This window comes from Aphelocoma coerulescens, chromosome 1A (assembly GCF_041296385.1).
Source record: "Aphelocoma coerulescens isolate FSJ_1873_10779 chromosome 1A, UR_Acoe_1.0, whole genome shotgun sequence".
Taxonomy (NCBI): domain Eukaryota; kingdom Metazoa; phylum Chordata; class Aves; order Passeriformes; family Corvidae; genus Aphelocoma; species Aphelocoma coerulescens.
The window spans coordinates 39,387,350-39,396,832 of record NC_091014.1 but is presented as its reverse complement, the minus strand read 5'-3'; positions in this window follow the sequence as shown (position 1 = coordinate 39,396,832).

Genomic DNA, 9,483 nt, shown 5'->3' with positions numbered 1-9,483 from the left:
GCTGCATTTGAATTTTCTGTTCTGAACAGTGTGGGTATTTCTCAAGATGTCATGGTATTCTTTTTCATCTCCAAAGTAAGTCCTGAGGCAGGATGAGCTCCAGGAGACCAGTGTTTAAAGAACAATAGCAAAGGGATTGATGTTTTGCAGGGTTCAGTTTTAGGGGTTTGTTTCGTGGGAAGCGAGAGGGGAATTTTATCAGTGCTGAGAAATAAGTCCATCGATACAAAGATAGTGAAATCTGTAGACAAAACGGATCTGTCCAACAGCCCAAAACATATAGCAAAGGCCAACCCATGAGAAGGGGATTTTATGAATGCATCTAAAAGACATGAGTCATATTCATTCAGGATTTTTACAGTCTTTTCAGTTGACTTTATTGCAGAAGAGGAGCCAGGTGCATGATGGTTTGGCTATAGAATGGTACAAAAAGAGGTACTTCTATCCACCACATGGAAATGGGGGAAGAGGAGAGGGTAACCATATGATCCATTTCATTAGCAGACTGCAAAAGTTTGTTTAGCCCTGATAATTAATTATGCCCCACTTCAGCTTTCTACTGAGAGTCCGATTGAGCCCAAAACCAGGTTGGGTTTGCCAAGCTGCTTTTTTCATCACACTGGTTTCTATGACTACTGAAGAGAGTTAACATTTTAGTACTGTTCCCCCTGAACCTTGTGGGTATCCATTGCACTTGCTTGTGAACTTTATCACCCTACAGTGAAAGGAAACATCTTCCTCCTACTTTATTTTTTTTTCATGGCTGGAAGAAGATTCCATCACATGGTTTCAATGTTCCCAGTACGAAATATAAAGCTTTGTGTAGATGGAACTTGCATTTTTATTTTAAACATCAAGATCCATCAAATTAACTTCTTCACAAGGCAAAAAATGGTCTGCAGTGCACTGACATGATTTCCTCTGACAACACTGCCAGTTCATGTAGGAGTAACACCAAGGAGACATGCTGGAATTAGAAAATACAGGCAAGCAACAGCCAAGAACCACATGAGAGCACAGCTTGGTGATAGCTGCCAGTTGTATGTTTGATTTAGCAGATGTCTTCGGGGCTTCTGAGTTTTAACATCTCCATTGGTTTGCTCAGACATATCATGCCTCTCTTGTCAGGATTTGTGTGTTCTTTTCTCCCTCCCATGGGCTTTTATGCAGTGCCCTTTCAAAATTTGTCTATGCTAAGTTAGATAAATAGACATTTCTTCTTCATATTTGCAATAGCCGTGTGCTTCTTGCATTTACAACATAAAATATAAAGTTTTGGATTTTATGCCTGCAATAATAATTTCCAATCTCATAATTTCAGGGCTAGATTTTGTATCAAAAATATGGCTCGTATCAGCAATGGTGTGGCCAGCAGGATGAGATCCCCGATTGTAACCCTGTACTCAGCACTGGCCACACCTTGAATCCTGTGTCCATTTCTGGGCCCTTCCCTACAAGAAAGACACAGGGGTGCTGAAGGGTGTCCAGAGAATGGCAACAGAGCTGGTGTAGGGTCTGGAGCACAAGTCCTTGGCTGAGGGAGCTGGGATTGTTTAGCCTGGAGGAAAGGAGGCTCCAGGCAACCTCATTGTTCTCTGCAACTACCTGAAAGGAGGTTGTAGCCAGATGGGAGTTGGTCTCTTCTCCCAGTTAGCAAGCAAAGGAAGCAGAGGAAATGGCCTCAGGTTGTGCCAGCGGAGGTTTAGATTGGATATTAGGAAAAAATTTCTTCATGGAAAGGGCTTTCAATCATTGGAACAGGCTGCCCAGGGCAGTGATAGAATCACTATCCCTGGAGGTATTTAAAAGTTGTGCAGATGTGGCACCTGGGGACTTGGTTTAGTGGGGGACTTGGCAGTGTTGGGTTAGTGGTTGGACTCAACGATCTTTGGAGTTTTTTCCAACCTAAACAATTCCATCATTCATATCTGTCTAATAAAGAGGGAGGTGAAATTCCCCAGAACACAGTCCAGTGCCCAAATTATCTAATGTCTAAAAGGACATACTGTGAATACTCTGCTCCCACTAGAAGATCAAGTAGAAGGGCTGATGTTAGACAGCAGAAGAGAGGCTGAGCTGAGCTGAGCTGAGCTGAGCTGAGCTGAGCTGAGCTGAGCTGAGCTGAGGTTCCACCCTGGTCTCCAGTCACCAAGCACCACTGCTGCTCTGCCTGTGCAGAAATAGGCAGTGCAGAGGGACTGTGAAAGGACCAAGGACCATGTTGCTACAGGCATCCATGCAGACATTTTGTAAAGCAATAAGCAAATTTTTAACATCAATGGAGAAATTTCAGAGCTTGCATGCTTCCTAAATAATTTCATTTGGTTTGTTCCTTCTTTATTAAAGGCATCTATTATATACTACTTATAAATGTATATAAACAAATATATAGCTAAGATTTATCTTAGCTAGGTGTGCTTACAGTCACATATATATGTGCATATCTTTTTCCTTTTTCAAATTTTATAATGAATGGGTATTGAAAAATAACCTAACCTCTTGAAAATCCAGAAATGTTTGTAAGATTTGTTATTTTCTCCTCCTTATTTCCTGAGCTAGTTGTGAACATGATAAACTAATTCTTTTTCCCGAATAAAATTGCAATAAAATTATTATGGTATCCTCAAACAATATTTTTTTTAATCAGTCCATTCTAGAAGTTTGAAGAACAACAAAACAATTATTTTTGCTTATCTCTGCTTTTCTAATTGTCACTGTGAAGCATCCCTGTCTGTCAGGGAGCGCCAACAGACGTTCTCCTGCTTCAGCAACGCAGCCTCCTAATATTACCTCCAAACCAAAAAAAGAGGAGATGTCATCCATCAGCACCATTGCTTTGTATGCCCTTGAGACATTCCAATGTAGTGGTCTAGCCCACTGAAACCTTTGAATTATTATCCATGTTCACTACTTGTCTAGAAAAACAGTTGAAATTAACCTCGCTAGTTTTCTTCTAAAAGTGCAACTCCTGCAGCAACTTACCTTACCAAGGTATTTGCCAGGAGTTCAGTTAGGGCTAGCATTTGTAAGTTATTTGCTAGGCAGCTGCTTTTTACTCAGACACCATGAGACTGCGGGAGGGATGCTCAGCCTCCACACAGTCTGTTCCAGCTCTCAAAAAACCCTCTTCTCACCAGGGCCCCTTTTGGCCACCAAGGCCCAGAGCCCACAGGTATTTGAGATCAGCAGGACTGCTGGGAAAGCCTATGTTAGAAAGCTTGGGCTTCAGTCAGCTCCAGTTTGTCAGTGCTGCAGGTTGCTGGCTGTGTTTCTCCAGGCACAGCCATGGCCATGGCTCTCGCAAGAGCCAGGCTGATGGTGCTGCAGCCGGAGCCAAACCCTGTTTGAACGTGAGCCAGAACACCACCCGCACTCAGTGGCGGCTCCAGCACCGACCCTCGCCTGGGCCCATCTGCTCCTGCAGCAACCCAGCACTCACATCTCCTTCCTCCTGTATCAAGAAAGTAACTGGGCTCTTTCCCCTCCAGCTTGGTGTAACCCCCAGCAATCTCCCTGCTTCAGGGATGGCCTCCTGACACCCACTGGGGAGCACAAATGTTCTCTTTTCTCTCCTCTTCTTTTCTGTCAATGTCCAACCAAATGCAGCGACTCAGAGCTAGCAAGGTGGGGATGGGGATGAAGGGACGGGCTGAGTAAGGATCCTATGAGGTCCTCAGATGTTCTGATTTAAACTAAAAGACTAGGGAAAGAGTGTGGAAGAATATTGCTGACATATACACATATTTTTTGGGAAGATGGATCTTTCCCTTGCTGCCTAAAGCAACAAGTACCTCTTGTAGAGTCCGCTTTGCTCTGTCTTCACATTACATTCTGCCTTTGGACCAATATGCCAAAGTTGGTACTCTGGTGTAGCTCAGTTGCTGCTCAGGTGACCCTGAGCAACTGTTGTATCTTGAAGGATCCTTTTGGCTCACAGCACTCAGAGCTCCGGTGTCCAAGGTCTTAGGGCTGTGATGGAGCAGCAGAGCAAAGGTTCTGTCTCCATGCACCAGGGGCAGACAGAAGTGTCAAAGCACATGGCCCTGATGCATGGAGACAGATGACCCCGGAAAGAGAAAAGAGCCAAAGCTAGGTGAGAGCTTAAGGACAGATGAACTTAGGGGGCCTTAGCCCGGTTGCCTGACTCTGTTGGTTGTGATTGTGATGTTTTGGTTGCCTTCACTGTACTGGTAGGATTGGCATTTGCCTAGACTTGAGGATCTGAGCTCTCTGGGGACAGCAGTCTTCATCAGCTGCTCATTAGTGTTTGTGCTGAGTTAGCACAGCTTGTGGAATCTTTCTGAGCTCCAGTGAGGGCAAATGAAAAGCTATGTTGCATTTAGGAGATTTTTTCTGAATAGCTCTCTTTGTCATCTTCTTGTTAGTGTGTGGCTACCTTGTCAGGGAGAGGATGTATTTTACCAATGGGTCCGAGCAAATTCCTCGTATTCTGCATTCTTGGGAACTGTCAGTATTCAAAATCTGTGCTGCTCCAGCCCTTGTAAGAGATGTCTAGAGACAGATGGAAGGAAAGAGAAAGTGAGAGCAGAGAGGGAGTAAGATATATAAGGAAAACATGATAGGATAATACAAAGGGGTTTTTTGTCTACCTGTTAGCACAGTGATCACGTGCATCACCACCCCAAAAGACAGGTAGTAAAACCTCTACTGTGCTTTACAAGATTCCTGCATACTTCTCTGCAAACCCCAAGGGAGGTGAACTGGAGGAGCAGTGCCAATCCTTGACAGGGTTAGGCTTTTATTCCCCCTATAAATACTACATCTCTCTATCCAACTCCTCCAGCAAGCTGTTGAGACAAGATGCTCTGAATAGCTTCCTGGAAATGCCTACTGATGGGATCTGGGGGCTATGCCTATTCTAGCAAACAAAGCAGGGTGACAGACAGAGCATTGGCCTGTGATCATCCTCCTATTTAACTGAGTAGATGGAGTAACACATTACCCAGCATAGATTTGACCCATGCCAAGCGGTACTTTCCTGGACAACCCCCAAGCACAGTGTGTGTGATACACAGGCCAGGATCTGTTTCCAGAAGATAGAATAGATGCAGTCACTCTGCCCAGGAGGAAGGAGGAAAGCAACTTCTGCTACAGAAGTACAGCTCAGAGCTTGCCACTTCCCTTCAGGGAACAAAGAACAGACGCTTTACCTAATTTATTAACATTTATGTAGCCAGGAACACCTCAAGCCATATTGTAGACCTTTTTTCTGGTTAATATTAGTCAAATAACACAATTCTGGCCGAAACAAAAAGTCTAACCTAGCATAAAGATGTGAAAAAACTCTCCAAATATTCTAAAATATTTTTGTATGCTTTACAGGGCTCATCATTTAAATCCCAGAGTTCAAAGCCAAAGGAGTTTCTCCTGAGAAGCTAGACACTCCCAGTGTGAGGACATCAGAAGACAAATTTCTGAGTCACTACATTTCTAGGAAGGTAGGACTGAGATTGGCCAGTGCTGAGACAAGGACAGGTGAGGAGAGTTACAAGCTCATGAGAAGAACAGTCAGAAGAGGAAGATTTCTTCCACAGGAAGAGAAAAAAAACAATCAAAAGGAAAGATCTGCAGATGCTTAAGAGTTGTCTCAGGAAGTACATTAGTATGTTGATTGAGATGTCAAGTATCTAATAAACTGCACAGGAATATGCAGTTTTATGCATGGATTTTATTTCCACATATGGTTCACATGTCCTATGGGGAAATTTAAACAAAATCTAAAGCTGCTAACAAATCCCTTTTGGTCTGGATTTAGTTTACTCTGCTTTGTTGTAAACGCAACTGGCTGATTTTTGCATAAATATGCATGTTAGTCTCTCATATGATTCTCATTGGCAATAAAACTGCCGTCTTTAAGTTATGGCACTGTAAAGCAAATTTCTTTGAATTACCTCTATTCACATAAATTTGGTATCTCCTTGGTCACCCCTGATACGTATCAGGAGAAAGCAGAACTGAAGCATTATTATTGGTTTGTAAGGCCTTGTAATTGTGCCAGCTTTTGCCATCCCTAGCCTGCGTGTGCTACCTTGTGCTCACAGCTTCAGTAAACTCAGAACTCCATTCAGTGTAATTAATATGTTCTGGGCAGTATTTGCAGTTACAAACATCAATCCTAAGTTTATCCCAATGGTAACTACAAGTGCACTTAAGACAAAAACTCCTCTTAGCGTTCTACCTTGCCTATGAGCTGTACTGCCCCATGCCTAACATGAAGGGTTGCTATTTTTCTGTATTTGACCCCTTTTCCGTAATAGCAGCAACAGTGGGATAACAGCCTGCCCTTTTCCCATGTGGCTTTTATCATTCACAGCACCCATCTGTGCACATGGTGGGGCTCTGTGTCCCCTGGTCCCCAGGGTAAGTTTGCCACCAGCCCTCAGGGTCCAGCTAAGAAACTGGAAAAATTAGACTGTGCTAAGGCCTGTGTCCCTAAGACTAAAATGCAGTGTCTTTTCAGGGCTGATTTTTTGGAAACTACTAATATTTCTAAACATTTATAATATCCAAGGGATGTATTAAAAGATCAACTAGACTCTGGCATGTAAAGTCAAATGTATTAAATTGCACACTACTTAATAGAAAGAGATTTTTGTTTGAGACATCCTCTGCCAGTCTATCAGCCACCAGTTATTATGCAAGTATCCTTTCAAATGTCATTTTCTGGCTTGTCCTATACAAACAGCATCATACACTACAATATATCATGAAGTATCAGCAACGACTAATGCTTGCACAATATGAAAATCTGTTCCCCTTTACCTGTGAGGCAAATAGTCTCTTTCTAGACAGTGAAATCAGTAATGTTACTGATTTGTCTATCAAAAATACAAGACTTGGGGAAAAAAACATATTACATGTGAACAAAACCATGTCAGTCAGTGTAGATGCAAGTGGTTATGATCATTTACTTGCTATAGGCTAGCAGCTACAGTGTTCACCAGCAGTACATACTCTTGCTTCTTTCAGAACACCACTTTCCTAAAGCTGAAAAAAAATCAAGCAAAAGCAAGTAGGAGAGAGTCTGTCAACACCAGCTTCAGGATAGTGACAAGCAATGAATGTATGTGTGGTGTCATTAAAGAAAGTTTGGGTTTGTCTGCTGGCATTTGCCCTTCTTGGATGAGTTTTCACACCAAACAGAGATCCAAACCAACGTGACCATGCTGCCACAGCCCATGGTAGCCAGCCAACCCAGTGAGAGTGCAGGGTGATACCTGCTGCAGCCCTGGCAGGTCAGAACAGTGGGCTGCCACAGGTTGAATGGCTGCCCATGCCATAGTGGTGTTATTTCTGAGGGGAAGGGTCTCCAAACACACAGGCGTGGTCTGCTTTTGGGCTAAAGGGATGAGGAGCCTGTCAAAAGGGCAGCTGTTAAGTTGGTACCACCTGAAGTCTCTTCTCCCCTTTCATATGGGGCTGGAGGAAGGAGCCAGGCTCTCCAGGGAATCATTCCAGATCTTATCCCACTTCTGCTTCTCCTTCAGCAGCAGCAACAGCTCCACACCACATTCAGTCTGCCTGTTCTGCTGCAAAACCTCAAGGAAACTCAACACTGGAACCACAGGGACAGAGCTGACTACAGCTAATGAACCCAAAAGACACCATCTTAGGGAGGCCAGTTCTGTACTCTGGTGGATATTCTCTCTATTTCAGGTCGGGAGAAAGCAAATTCTGCAGAAAGTAGAGCAGCAACTCCTAATCATCCATGTCTGTGCAAAGACTCCTCAGAGGAGAAATGCCTCCCTTCATTAAATGATGAAAGGGAGGTAGAAATACTACTAAACCTGAAATTATTCTGATAGCAATGGGCAGAAATAAACAAATGTGGAAATACAAGTAATTACTAAGGATAGAAGAGATGCCATTGGTCATCCAGGGTAAGGCTAACCAGGTGGAGTTATTAACATACATCAGGAGCAAATGAAATCAAATCCCATTAACAGCTTGGACCTGCTATTAGACAAGGTTGGCAGGATTATTGATCACAAAGGGCAAAAGACAGAAGTACTCAAGCAGTGGTTCCCCCCAGGTGCTGAGAAGCTGAGGTACCAAGAGCCAGTCAGCCATGGGGGTCTGGCACAGCCGAGAGAACACCTTCCCACACATCCTGTTCAGACAATTCTGACTTTGCAAGACCAGCTAAGTTGCATCTATAAGAAATAACAATTGTGGTCAAGGAACTCTCTGAATTAGTAATGCTAATAATTTTATCCTAGAATGATAAAAAAAAATTCCAACCTGCAATGTTACAAACAAGCTTAGATTGACATTTCTCTCTAATAAATTCCAGGAAAGGCTGGCAGGGAAAATGATCACCAAGGAGTCAAAAGAACAAATGATTCAATCAATATCATTGGGGCTTTTTTAATTTTTATAATCTACCTCAAAAGTTTTGTGACATTACAAATTTGATTCAGTTACCCAACTTTTATAAGTCATTAGAGCAAGTCCTTCATAATATTCTCAGAAAAATTAGCTGTACAAGAAAATCAATACAGACTCATTTTAAAAAGATTAAGGATTGCTCAGTTGGTAGATCTCAGTATGGCATTTGCAATGGCTAAGGGTTTTTTGAGCAGAAGCCTCCAGGGAGCTGCTCTCATCCCATTCAACGATCTTGAAGAAAATATTAAATCATTGCTGATAGAATTTGTAGCAAATAAAAAGAAAATAATGAAGAGAGAAGAGATGATGAGCGTAGGTCAGGGTCACTTGGAAAAGGGGTTTCATTTGAATGCATGTTTCAACACAACCAAGTGTAAGGTCATTTTTCAGAAGAAAACAAATCCCATTTGTAAAGGGAGGCAGAGAATATCAGAGGAAGCAGTGGCTTTTAGAAAGATATAGTGGCTGTAAAAGAAAAATAACAAAATGGCTGAAAGTGCAAATCATTTCCATCACAGACAAATCCAAGAAGAAGTAAGGAAATACCATTGTTTTGTTGTACATTATGCTTGTTACTTTAAAATACAAAATTGACCATGAGCACCAATGGAGCTGCCGCTTCTGTTTCTCAGGTGGCTAGTCTGTTTCCAGCTCCTGTTTTCCCTCCTGCTACTGTGTCCCAGTGGCAGGGACCAGCCAGGCTCAGCACCTGAAACGATGAGCAGGATAACTGAGGGCAAGGCACTGGTTATTCCTGTCCCCAGGAGGTCCAGGGATGCTGCAGGTGGGGAGATCAGGGATGTTGCACTGATATACTGGGGAAATATAAAAGCTGGGGAAGAATGCCCAAATTTGAGAAGTATCTTCTGGTGAAAAGGTCTAAAGTTTTAGTCTATTTTGATTACCCAAGAAAAGGATAAGAGGTTATTTTATTAGTGTAACAATTTAAATGCTTCTTCTCTTAGAAAAAGATGCACAATTTAGTGGTTGGAAACCAGAGCCAAACAAACTCAGTCTAGAAACTCTTCCTTTTCAACAAACAGGATAAATAATAATTGATCCTTCACTTGCAGC